Source organism: Desmodus rotundus, chromosome 10 (assembly GCF_022682495.2).
Source record: "Desmodus rotundus isolate HL8 chromosome 10, HLdesRot8A.1, whole genome shotgun sequence".
In the NCBI taxonomy this organism is placed as follows: domain Eukaryota; kingdom Metazoa; phylum Chordata; class Mammalia; order Chiroptera; family Phyllostomidae; genus Desmodus; species Desmodus rotundus.
The window spans coordinates 47,187,964-47,200,739 of NC_071396.1; the positions used below are offsets into that span (position 1 = coordinate 47,187,964).

A 12,776-nucleotide genomic window follows, 5' to 3' on the forward strand; every position below is an offset into this window, starting at 1 on the left:
GTTCTGGGTTTAAGACCCGGATATTTCGGGGAGGCTGTTGCTCTGGCAGCCGCATCTGACTTCAGGTTGCTGGGGAGGCTCCCTGCAGTTCCGGAAGTCTTTTCTGGAGGCCCACCTGCGGCCTGCTCTTCTAGACCTTTCAGTGATGCTGTCAGCATGCAACTTCCTGGTGGTGAGTACACTTCTCATCTTCTCAGGGCTTCTGCTTCTTTTATCTGTAAAATGGGGCGACAGCATCACAGTTGTGGGGTGGCAATGGAAAGCACAGAGGACGGTCATCCATCTCGGGACCCTGAGGGGGGTGTGCTCTGGAGATTGAGCAATTGCTACCCAAGAGGGCTTCAAGGAGGTGGCACCAGCAGGTTCAGGCTGCTGCAGGAGTGACCGGAGCTTATGGGGAGGGTGAAGGGTATCGAGCACTTACTACCTGTTAGGCATGGGACTGGGATCTTTTTTTAAATAGCAATTATATTATTTAACTTAATCTGTGATGAAGGAATTGTTCCATTCTGTGCTGACCAACATGGTAGCCCCATGTGGCTGTGGCTAGTAGACTGAAGAACTGTTTAATTTTGATTCACGTTCATTTAGATTAGCAACGTGTGACTAGCAGCCGCTGTATTGGGCAGCACAGCTCCGAGAGGTTAAGTTGTCTGAGGTCTGCTGTGGGGTTTGGAGTGGGGTGGTCCTGTCTCATCATGCTTTCTGTGACTCACCTGCGTGGCAGCTTCTCCCCGACCTTTACCCCAACCTTGAACATTTCAGCTCCCTCTGCCATCTGGCCGTTGGCTGATGCCACCACCCCTGTGAGCCTTGTCACAGCTCCTGCACAGCTGCCCCCTCAGTGGGGGTCTTCTTTACCAGTTCATGATTTCCAGGGAGCCAGTGCAAGACTGGGGGGTGTAAGAGGTAGCAGAAGCCATAGTGGTGAGTAGGCGGAAGCCCTCTCAGCACAGCCTCTGGATGCTGGCACCTGACATGCCATCATGGCCCCTGTGCCCCACATGGGCTTGGCACAGGCCTGGAGTCCATGTCCCCAGGTGCTACCACATGTCACTTGTCAGCTCAGAGCCACTGGTGTTTGCCCTCTTGGGGTCTCCTTTTCTGCGCTGCCTGCATAATCACTTTTCTTGGCACAGGTAAGAGTAGGTGGTGGGGGCTGGCAGGGCTGTGCGGTGGGGACCCAGGGCACGGGCGACACGGGCCCTCCTGAGACAGGCTGCTCGTCCCTGAGCCCCCACCTGCGGCCCTGTGGGTGGCTTGGCTGAGCCGGTGAGTTGTGCACGATGGGGAGCGACCTGTGGTTGGTGAGGGCAGCAATCCTGGCAGAGGCTGGCCAAACATTTGCCCAGGTAGAGGTTTCACGTGGATGGTTTAGGGGATGTGCCTGAACTAATCCTGTTATTAGCTGGATTATCTCTTCAAACTGAGAACCTGCTTCTGTGGGTCCCCTGTGAAATGCTCAGTGGAGAGCCAGGGTGGCAGGCCCCACCCAGGGTGCGCGCCTGCTGTCCGTGAACCTCCTGCCTGCCCGGAAGCCAGGCTGGCTCCTGCCCCATCCTTCAGCTAGGTCAGTCTTTCATCCGTCTATCAAGCAGCTACTGGGCCCCAGGGGGGCCTCAGGCCTGGAGCTGGGTGCTAGGCGACTGAACTGAACTGCACCAGGTGGGGCCTCACAGACACAGGGACAAATGGAAGACTGCAAAATGGTAACACAGAGGTAGGCATAGGGAGATGGGGACATTCTGGGTGGAAGGTGGAGGTGGGGCTAGAGAGGAGGGCGGGAGCAGCACGTGGGGGGCGGTCCTTGAGAGCCCTGTGAAGGAAGTCGTGAGAGCTCAGGGTCTGAGCAGAGACCTGAAGGAGGTGAGGGTGTTATTCAGGGAGAGTAGGCAGGGGCTACAGGTCGTGGGGGCTGCAGTCCTTACCCTGCCGCCCTGGGCCCTCGAGGGCTTCGTGATAGAGCTGATGGGGTCTCTGAGCTTGGATGGGAAGGATGACACCTTTATCTTTATTAATCTTGAGCGGAATTTAGCATACCTTTTGAATATGATGGTTGTAGGAAAAACGAAACAAAAACCTCTGCAGAAGTTGAGGCATCTGTCCCTTTATCGACAGTGGAAATTACTGATATCGAATGTGAAATTACTGACTTCGGTGCTAGGAGGACAGCTTTGCCAGGACAGGGGTCCTGCCACTCTGGGCAGAGCAGCAGGAGAAGGCACTGGCGACCCTGAAGCTTCCAGGCTGGGATGGCACCCGCCTGTGCCGAGAGCGCGGGCAGCTTGCGCTGGCTCCTCGGTGCTGTTTAGCTGGCGCGACTACTGATGGATGGCTGTGGGTTTGATACCTCGGCGAACCAGGGCTACTCCCTGCAGGCCGAATCGGTGGAGAGGTAAATATTTTGTGTCGGAGCGTTAACTGCTTATCGGAAGTGCACTGAGATTTACGTGCCCTGTGGCTCTAACCGCGGACATCACTGAGAAGTGATTTGCCTGCTGGAACCATCCCTAACAGAGCTGGTCATCCGGAAACGCGTGGCCTGCAGTCCGCTGGCCTCCCAGCAGGGCGTTTGACTTGTCTTATTAAGCAGAAATTAAACACAGGTATAAATGCTGCCGAATGAGCAGCTCCACATTCTGGGCCCCCCACATGCAGATCTCGTGGGACCACCAAGCCTTGACTCCTCTGAGATAAAAGAGGGAGTTCTGGGGCTAAACCGTGTTTGTGGTGTGCTGGCGCACATGCGTGTGTGTGTGTGTGTGTAGGGGTTGGAGCTGCTCTTCTCTTCCACCCACGTCCAGAGTCTGGCTGCCAGGTAGGGATACACACCTGGTGCCCACAGCGGACAGGTCTGCAGTGCTGACCCCTTCTTACCGTGGCTTGGACACTGTCTGGGGACAGTTTGGAGCCTGATGTTGGCAAGGGAGTAAAGCACAGGGTTTTTTGAGCTGAACATCGAGAACTTTCTCTGCATGAAAAATGTGTTCATTGCAAAACTTCGGGCAGGTGACCTGTGGGGAAACAGATATTTCTTGAATGCCCAGAGGATGTCGAGCTTAGGGAGCACTTGGAGTAAATGCACCCCTCCACCCCTCCTCCCCCCGCCCCCACCTGTCCCCCCGCCCCCACTCACCTGTTCGATGTTGTGAATGCCAGACCCTGGGGATACGTCAGTGAGCGAAATAAAAACTCCTGCCTGCGTGGAGCTTACGTTCTCCGGGAGAAATCAAATGTCAGCAACTAACACAATGTGTCCAGGGTTCAGACTGCACACGAGAGGAGTTTTATCAACCACATCTAAATGATTTCTGTATCCTTTTGCGGTTTATTTTGTTTTAAAGTGGACACATGTGTAGACACATGTCTCAGTGTGTCCAGAACAGTCACATCTTGGTTTTCTGGAAAAGGGGCAGCTCACAGCTTTCTACGTAGCTCGCAAGCTTCCTTTTACCGTTCTGTGTAGAAATCCCCCGTGACGTTTGCCTGGGTTCCGTGTTCTCGGAGTCACAAGGCAAGGGGTGTGTGGCACACTCTGGGGTAACTTCAGGCTGTCGACAGGCTTGTCCTGAGCTGTGACCTAGGGCTAGTCTCCAAGCATGGAGTCCACTGTTTGCTCGGCACCAAAAGGCCCAGGGCAGAACCTTCTGAGTTCTCGGGTCTGCAGTTCCCTGTCCCCCAGCTGGCAGGCTGCTGCCCTAGCTCGTGCTCTGTCGTCCTCTTCTCACATCCAGACGCTAACAGCACGTGCCTTCAAACAGAGGGCTGGTTAGTGAAGCGATAAGCATCTTCATCATTTTACCTTGATGTTCCAAGAATTGTGGTTTGTCAGCCAAGTCTGGGGCTGCAAACAGAGGCATGTCTGTGTTAAGAGTTGAGGATCCTCCCCCGGCCATCCCCCGGCCACGGCAGCTGTGCAGTTGGCATGGTGGGCAGCTCCGGGGGGCAAGTGGGGCGATGGGGGTTTGGTGGGTGTGGAGGGCCTGCTGAGCCTCAGGGCGGCACCTGCCCCTGCCGTGCTATGTGTGGCACTTTAGCGGGGGACCCTTTCTACTGTGACGCGGCCCCGAGTGAACGGTCCTCCCAAGGCCCCATCTCCCTGGGGCCTTTGACCTGTGCTGTCCAAGATAGCGGCCAGAACTGAAACGTGGCTTGTGGCATGAAGCGCAGAATTTCCAATATGCACAAAGTTTAATCAACTTAAACGTGATTTTAAACACGAGAATAGCCTGCCAGCTGGGAGGAGAGAGAAAACCAAGAAGCAGATCCAAGGACTCAAAAAGGTATTAGAAATCTTTCAAGTATTTTTTGGAACAACTTGGGGATATAAACTTACTTTCTGCAAGTGTAAAATTTGTGAGACCTAAATTTGCTCAGGTATTTCTGAGGAAAATCCAGCATCTGAATCGACCTGTGCTGTAAGTATAAAATGGACAGCAGAGTTCCAAGACATAATATTAAAAAAATATTCCAGTAGAGTTTTTAAAAAATATTCGTTACATATTGAAATGATAATATTTGGGGCGTGTTGGGTTAAATGAACTATGTTATTAAAATGAATTCCACTTGTCTCTGTTTACTTTTTAAAATGTGGCTTCTAGAAAACTGAAGCTTAGAGGCGTGACTGACTTTGTATTGCTGCCCTAGGCCCTCCCCCGGCCTGAGGCTGCTCGGGACCCGATGGGTAGAGCCGACCACTTACTGGACACGTACAAGGGGCAGACTCCGCGCTAAGACCCCCGCATGTTTTCGGTCCTCCCAAGAGTCGTCACAGGTAGATAGTGTTATTTAAAATATAAGGAGAGTAAGGCCTTTAAACATTTATAAAATATAAAACTTTAAAAATCTATGGATACTGAATCTCAGAGCAGTGAAGTAACTTGCTCCCAGTCACACAGCCAACATGGGGCAGAGCTGGGACCCGAGAATTAGACGTGCCTGGGTTAACCCCCCCTGCCCCACCCCCATGATCCCTGTACCATGCTACCCCGCGCCAACCCCAGGAGTTCGGTGCCCGCCTTGGGGTTCGCACCCCAGAGCAGGATCTGCAAGTGACCACAAGAATCCCAGGGGGTGGGCTATGTCCTTGGGCTTCTCCCCGAGGGCTCGCTTGGAGAGGAGGTGCTGGGAGTACCACCACCACGCTCTGAGGGTGACACGGCCCCTGAGGGCACAGTGTCCAGTTCTGGCAGCCTCGCCGCAACTGCCTCCCCGCCGCAGCCTCATCCGCCTTTGGGACTGAGCGTTTCCACCAGCATCAGGGGCTGGTTCGCAGACGAACAGATTGAGCCTCAGACAGGTGACATGCTTCCCCGAGACCGCAGCCAGGGCTCTGGTTCCAGGGTTAGCGTTCTCTCTGCTAACTAAACTTGGCTCCAGACAAAGACAAAGTAAAGTGCTCATAGGACTTGCAGTTGGGGGGACGTCCCAGAACGCCACCTTTGTGGTCCTGAAGCCATCTCCTGGCATGGTGCTCGTAATGCTTCCACTGGGACAGCGTTTCTTTGGGTTGGTTGCCCTGTGCATGAGTGGGTTTCTGAGAAGGTTCCCTTCTAAATGGGCAAAGGGTGGTGGTGACGTGGCAGGGTGGGCACCGGGGCCAGGTGGCAGGTGGGTGAGATAGGGCTGCTCAGGATGGGGAAGGTGGCAGGAGGTGGTGGGCCACCTGCAGACCCATGTCCGGCCTTCACCGTGCCATTTCTGAGGCTGGAGACCTCCTTCCCAGAGGCTCCTGGTTTTCTCTGGGAGCCTGGGAACAGAGGGCTGCAGGTCAGACTTCCTTGGAGAAAGCAGGCCCTGGGCTTGCCCAGGTCTTCTCTCTAGGCTCACGTGGCTTTCGGAGTCCTGGGCTGCGTCCTGACGCTCCCATTTCTCACCCACGAGAACCACATTGCCTCACCTCTCTGAACTTCAGCTTCCTCACCTATGAAATCAGGCCTTCCTGTGCAGGGTGAGGGTTAGCACACAGCCTGTGCAACACCTGGCGCCTGGGGACACAGTCAACACAGGCTCAGTGGCACGAAGTGCCCGCTATTCCCCGGGTCCCTGCCTGGCTCTCCACGGGCCCCAGGGTGCCCAGGACTGGAAGGCAGGGAGCAGGGCTGTGGAGCTGTCTCTGGGTGCCGGTCCCATGCCCAGCGCAGGTGTTTTAGTTTCTTCTCCATGGAATCCGGTGGCCCCTCCGGGATGCTAGGAAGGGTCGGCAGGGCTGCAAAAATCCAGAGAATTCAGAGATTGTTTCTGCCGAGGTGGAGGGAAGAGATCCCCATGGGAAAGTGTATTCCTAGAGTTGCCTTCATGCAAAATTAGTTTCTCAAGGGGCTGACTTGCTCAGCCCAGACAGTTTTCTCCAAGCCCCTAAGGCAGCCTGGTCTCCCAGAAGAGATGACAAATTCTGGATTGTATAAACACTTTCTTCCTAGGAAGGCTCTGTAGAGAACTTCCTTATTCCTGCCTTCGAGGAAGAGAACCTGGCCAGCCCCACAGAGGAGGCCCTGGCGCAGCCCCTGAGGCCCAGGGTGGCTTGGGCCAGCCTCTGGGAACTCTCAGTCAGCCTTGTGGGCGAGGCGGGGCTGCTGCTGACCACCTGTGCCCCACTGGTGCTGAGCATGGCTTCATAGAGCCCTTGCCTCCCTCCTCCTTTCTCCCAGGCCACTGGGCATCTGAAGGGCCTTTCTGGGAGAGACCAGCGGTCTGCGGAGGCAGAAGGCATACCCGGGCCCACTAGTGCCCCCCAGCCCCTGCCCCAGACCGCTGCTATGCATTGTTAGGACCCATCTTGAGAATAAAGTAGCAACTGAGCAGACAGGCCCCTCCCACTCTGTCCTGGGGTCCAGGTAAGGAGGAGGGTGGGCAGACTGAGAGAGGATGCTGCCAGGCCCCTGGGCCCTTTAAGAAGCTGACCCCCCAAATGGTCTGGGGACAGTAAGCCCAGGCAGCTCCTGACTCTGGTGACGGTCACTGGGCAACGCTCAGTAAAGCCTGGCTCCTCCTGCCTTTGAACTGAGCACTCTGCCCTCCTCCCGCCTGGGAGCCGTTCTGAGCTGTCAGTTCCCGGGGATTAGATGCATGTTTAGGCTGGAGGAACTCATGAATGAAAATATTTTGCTTCGAGGTTTCAGCAGTGGAGCCCCGTACAGTGGGCCCCACCTTTCTCTCCTCTCTTTGGCCCAGCACCATCCACGCAGGCCCACCCTAAGAGCGGGGGCGAGGCCCTTCCAGCAGCATCCAGGCGATAGTTTGGACAGGTCCCCCATGCTGTGATGAAAGCAAACACCCGACAGCCTCTGGGCCCGGCGAGCACTTTCCTGACACCTTTTTCCTGATCCACAGCATCCTCTTCAGCACAGGATGGCAGGAGACAGCCCCGGGCTCTTCCGCTTGGGAGCGGTGCAGGGCTGGGGGGCAGGCATCGGCCCTGGGTTTGCGTGCGCCACCCGGCTTTGATTTCAGTGCCCTGAGCTTTGGGGGCTGTGGGTCCCGTGGTTGGAGAACTGAGTTGGTCCTGTCGTCTGGGAAGTGCGGTATCGGGGAAGGGGCAGGCGGGTCTGGGTTCAACCTCAGCTCAGCCTCTTAGTTGTGTGACCTCAGGAAAGTCACGAAACTGCTGACAGACATTGACAGAAGAGGTCACTGGCGTCCCCGCACCTCCTTGCTGAGCTGCTCTGAGAGTTATGCGTGAGGTGCCAGCCCTCGTGCCCGGCACAGGGTCAGCACTGCATCACTGTCCCTGCCCGTTGTTGGGCTCGGCCGGGCCGGCAGCCTGCGTCACCACCCACTCCGTGCCCTTTCTGCTCCACGTCCATGGCATGAGGAAGACTCAAGGGGAGTGCTTACGGGCCCTCAGGGTGATGGATGAAGCCATCGGCTCCGAAGTAAATTAATGCCGCAGTCAACAGGCCGATGCGTTGCTGGCTGGGTTGCACCCATGGCTGGTTCCTCCATATCAGCTCCGTCATCACACAGCTCTGGGGCTCCCTGGGTGCCTGTGGTCAGTGGCCACCCCCCATCCCAGAGGGCAGTTGTCTGCTGCCTCTTCCTGCAAGTGGTTGCTGGGGACTTCTGGGGAAGGGCTTAAGCTGGTGGTTCTTTGGACTCTGTCCCTAATTGAATAGATTCAGTTGAGGATCAAAACAAGCCTTGAGCCGGTGGCCTGGCTGGGCTGGGCTGGGAGTGTGAGAGCACGCGAACACCCAGGCAGGTGCGTGGCGCTGGCCCCGAGTGTATGCCGTGGGGGCGGGGTGGGAGGGGCATCGGGCTTTTCCCGTCTTGACACCTGGCCAGTGGCTCTATCAGTGAGTAACTGATTTACAGGTATTACTCTGTGTAAGTCCTATACGTTAAACCTAAAAACACCCAGGATGTATTTGAATAGAGGTGACTACTGTTAACATTTTGGAGTCTTCTGGTCTCTTTTTTCACGTGTCCATATTTTTTTTCCTGACAACGCAGTATGGCCCATTTTTGTGACTGGCTCTCGTGTGGCAGCATGTTATGCTACATGTGGCATGTGTACCTCACTCTGTCACGGCAGCCCCACATGCTACCCGTCGCTGCGAGGGCTGCGCTATGGCCCAAGCGAGGACACGCTCCAGGTCCAAACCGCCCTCGAAAGTTGGGCCCCGTAGGCTGTTTCTGAGTGCCAGCCCTCAGCGGCCACGCTGCGGGTGAGTCCTTGTACGAGTGTGGCCCATACCGCTGTTTGTAGCATATGTGCTCAGCAGGTGAGTTTCTGAGGACGGTGCTGTCTGTCGGGCTCCAGAGGCCTGGCACCGAGTTGCCTTCCAGGAGTTTGCACTGATTTCTGTTCCTGTGGGAGAGTGTGTGCCTCCTGGACTGTCTCTAACATCCGGCATCAGATGTTTAAAGTTTCGACCCCTCCTCTGCTTCACGAGAGGAAAAAATGATGATCCCATTGTTTTAATGTGCCTATTTTGATTACCTGAGACAATAAGGGTATTTTTTTGTATGTTACCAGCCACTTATATTTACTGTTGCCTGAATTAGCTGTCTACGTAATTTTCTCGTTTCTCATTAAATGCTTTCCTGCTATTTATTTATGAGAGCTCTTTATATATTAAGGACAACACTTCATGTATTTTTATAAATTTTGAATGTTTAAATATTTACTGAACATATACCTGCTCTCTCATTCATTTATACATTCAGCCATGTAGGACGGCTTAACAAATTCTGGAGTGTGTTGGGGTGCGTGCATACTGGAGAGCTAGCCCTTGTGTGTCCCTCGTTTCAGAGGAGTTCACAGCTCCTGAGCTAATCAGCTCTGGTCCTCCCCAGGTGGGCTAGGACAGTCGTCCCCAGTGCTGATGGAGAGATGGGGGGGGGGGACAGGTTGGTGTGGGCAGGTCAGAGCCTAGGGGTCATCCCGGAGGGGATGTTGGGAGTTGGGTTGTGAAAGGTGTAGGCTTCCAGTGTGGGCTGGGGACGGCACTGTGGGCGAGAGCGAGAGCGTGGCTGAGCCAGGAAGCTGGGGCTGGGGCTGTAGCTGGCCCAAACTCAGATTTACTCCGGGCTACCTGGTGACGGGCATAGTGATGAAGTGGGGCAGGGGGTCTCCCCTTTTCTCTCTGAGCCAGGGAGGAGAAAAACAGTGCTTTCCCACTTCTGCACACCTTCCCTGGGCCCAGCTGGAAGTTTCTAGAGGAGTTTTCCTACAGTGCAGGGCCAGCGTGGGGCACGCTCTCCTGGGTCAAAGGCCCGCCAGGTCCGTGTGCAGCCTGCGAGTGTGCTGAGTCCATTGGCCAGAGAGGCATTGAGGTCCGAGGAGGCAAAGGGACCACATGTGTTAGCCTCAGGATGGCTGCAGGACGCTGGCCTGGGAGAGCCAAAGGCATTTAGGGGGTGGGAGGGACCTACCTGCCTCTGGGCCTGCCCTAGTGACCTGGGAGACAGGAGATGCCTCTGGGCTGGTTGTGAGGAGAGCAGAGTGACAAGTGGCCATGCAGACAGGGGCTCACTCTGCGAACTCCGGGCAGGCGGAGTACTGGCGCTTGAGCTCTAGCAGGGCCTCCTCTGGGCCACGGCCACTCCCAGGGAGGCTGGCCAGCCGGAAGTGGGCAGGGGCTGTCCAGGCTGGGGTGCCCGTGCACTGTGGGTTCTCTGCTGCTGAGTCTCCAGTGGGCGTCTGCTGTGTGAGGCAGCTGGAGGCCCGGGCAGGCGCTGGAGAAGCAGGAGGTGCTGGGCCTCGTCCAGTTGGGGCTGACAGTCTAGCTGGGAGATGGAGTGGGGCCCCTTGGTCTAGAGATCAGGAAGTGGTGTCTGAGGAAGTGGGGGCTGTGGGCTTGGTGGTTCCATCAGCTGGTGTCTCTCGAGCCTGGGCGAAGAGGCTAACCCAGCTCTGCCCTCGGGGTCCTAGTCCCGTGAAGTTGGCCAGTCAAAATCGTGGCGTGGTGACCTGGTGGCTGCTCTGCCCACAGAAGCCCCGAGGGCTGTGGGAGCACAGAGGAGGTGGCCTCAGAGAATGCGTGTGCAGGAAGTCACATCTAGGTTGAGGCCTGAAGGAGAAGCAGGGATTGGGCAGGAAGGTGGGGTGGTGAGTGGGAGAGCATGTGTAAGGGCCCCGAGTGCCTGGTCAGTATGGTGGGGTATCAGAGGCCGGCTGACAGGTGGCCTCTGGCAGTCCTGGAAGGCTTCCCAGGGGAAGGGCCAGCCATGGGAGGGTGCCCAGGGGTGGGCTGGAGGCTGGCCCAGGGAACCAGGCAAGGCAGGCAGCACTGAGGAAGGGGGTGCCGTCCCACCTGTTGTGCTTCTGGTGGTGCCATGGGGCTCCCCTCCGTGGGTGGGTGTGGCAGTTGGACGGAGGGGAACCCTCTGTACTCTGAAACATACAATCTTGTTGTATAATGAGTCTCTCCAAGGCTGAAAGGGAGTCAGAAACTCATGCTGTGCACCAACACCCCACCCCCCACTTTCAGGAGGGCTGGAGGTGAGGTGGGGCCAGAGGTGCCTGGCTCCCCAGGGAGACTTTAGCTCAGAAAGGAGGCAGGTCCCTGCTCAGCCCCGCTCATCCCACCCCCACTAGCTGCTTTGTGGAGGCCAACTCCCATCATGTCCCTCCCCATCGCCGCAGGGGGACAGCCAGACTTCTCACCCAGGCACGCAGGCCCTTTGAAGCCAGCCTGCCACGATGTTGCCAGCTGCCCGCCCCACATCTCGGTCTGTAGCTCCCTGCGTGCCTGCTCCAACCACCCACCCTCCTGCCCCACCTGAGGAAACCAGCACTGTCTTACCTCCGCACCTGCGCTGGTCCTGCTTCCGGGACTGGATCTCCATCTCGTTTATTTAAGGCCTGCTCATCCTTCCAGGTCCACAGAGTGAACAAAGATCACCTCCTCCCAGAAGCCTCCCTGGCTTTCCTAGCCCTCTTGGGCAGAGCACAGTCATCTTGGTTCTGTTGGCTGTCACCACCCTGCAGTCATCTTGTGTGTGAATTGGCTCTTGCCAGCACAGAAGTACTAGACCAGGGGCTCCTCCAGGCAGCCTGTCCCTCCTCCATGTGTCTTCTGTGAGGGCTCACGACCTCCTTTGCTGAGGCAAGAGGTGGGCTCATGAGGCAGCATTTCCTCAAGAACAGGCAGCGGCTGCTCAGTGGGCACCTGCCCACCCACTGTTTTGGAGTCGAGGGGTCGTGGAGTGAGAGCAGAGGTGGTGGGCAGTGGTTTGGAGCGTAGGCTGGAGGGAGGCCCCTCTCGGCTCTTGCTCACTGTGTCACCTTGGGCAAGTTATTTAACCTGTCCGAACCTCGGTGTCCCCATCTGATGAGTGGGACAAAATCATGCTCCAGTGGGCGCGGAGCATTAAAAGAGGTGACGGCGGCTAACCCTTACTGCCCCAGGCCCTACGTGGCCGGGTCTCTTCGCAGTCGTCCAGCCAGCAGTGATGGGAAAGTTGTCCCTTCATTGTCCTTGGAAGGGAAGTTGGCAGTGGGGAGTCCCTGTCCTGTCCCCAGCAAAACACGTGAGCCCCTGTGACCTGCTGCAGTTCCCTTCTACACCCTTTTCCTTTCTCTGTGCACCCGCGCCCCCCAGCTCCCTGTGGCATGGATGGGCCCACCCTCCAAGCTAGCCTTCCTCCAGTCTCATCCTTCCTCTGCGCTGCCCACTGCGTCCCAGTCCTGTGTCACCAAGGGGGCAGGGGCAGGGTGGTGGAGGGGAAGTCTCTTTAAGGGGATGGTTGGTGGGGCCACCCACACGCCGATGGCTGAGCCTTCTTAGATGCACAAGGTCCTGGCCCATTGTTAACGTCGCTGGGTGTGAGGCTCACAGGACGTGTTCTTGGAGCGCCTCTTACATGCCGGGCACCATGTTGGATTTTTATCTCTAAGAGACTCTGAGAGGTGGTGTTCGCACCACTTGACGGAGGAGGAAACTGACTCTCCGAGCATACATTGTGACCCAGCTCGTCACCCCATGGGCGATGGCTGCATGTCAGCTGGATGCCAGGGTTGGGGGTCCCCTCGGAGTCCCCCCTCGCTCCTGGGCCCGGCAGGGAGACCATCGGGATGAGCAGACAGCAGGGTAGAGGCAGGCGATGGGCAGATCGTAAATATGCAGGGTTAAATATTTACGTTAGGCGAAGATGAGGGTTAAGTGCCTTAGGGACAGGCTGGGCAGAGTGGAGGGAATGCTGCTGGGCCAGCCCCGCAGCGCCTCCAGAGAGCTGCGGGATCGGACACCACCTCTGGGGGCTCGGCGGGGCCCTCGAGGGGCTGGGGCCAGAGCAGGCGTCCGGGGTGGCGTCTCCTGCGAGGTGTGTGA

The 12,776-nt window shown here is 56.8% G+C and overlaps 1 long non-coding RNA gene across 3 annotated transcripts in view; it reads left to right on the top strand.

Annotated features, from left to right (window-relative positions):
* The window catches only part of LOC139440317 (uncharacterized), a 175,093-nt gene that overhangs the window by 13,460 nt on the left and 148,857 nt on the right, over positions 1-12,776 (top strand). Inside the window, exon 1 of one of the 3 annotated variants that reach the window (XR_011650468.1) lies at positions 1,633-1,720. The exons of the other annotated variants lie outside the window; for them this stretch is intronic. This is a non-coding gene — a long non-coding RNA (uncharacterized lncRNA). Of the gene's footprint in view, positions 1-1,632; positions 1,721-12,776 lie in introns of those variants that run through there. 3 annotated transcript variants of the gene reach the window in all.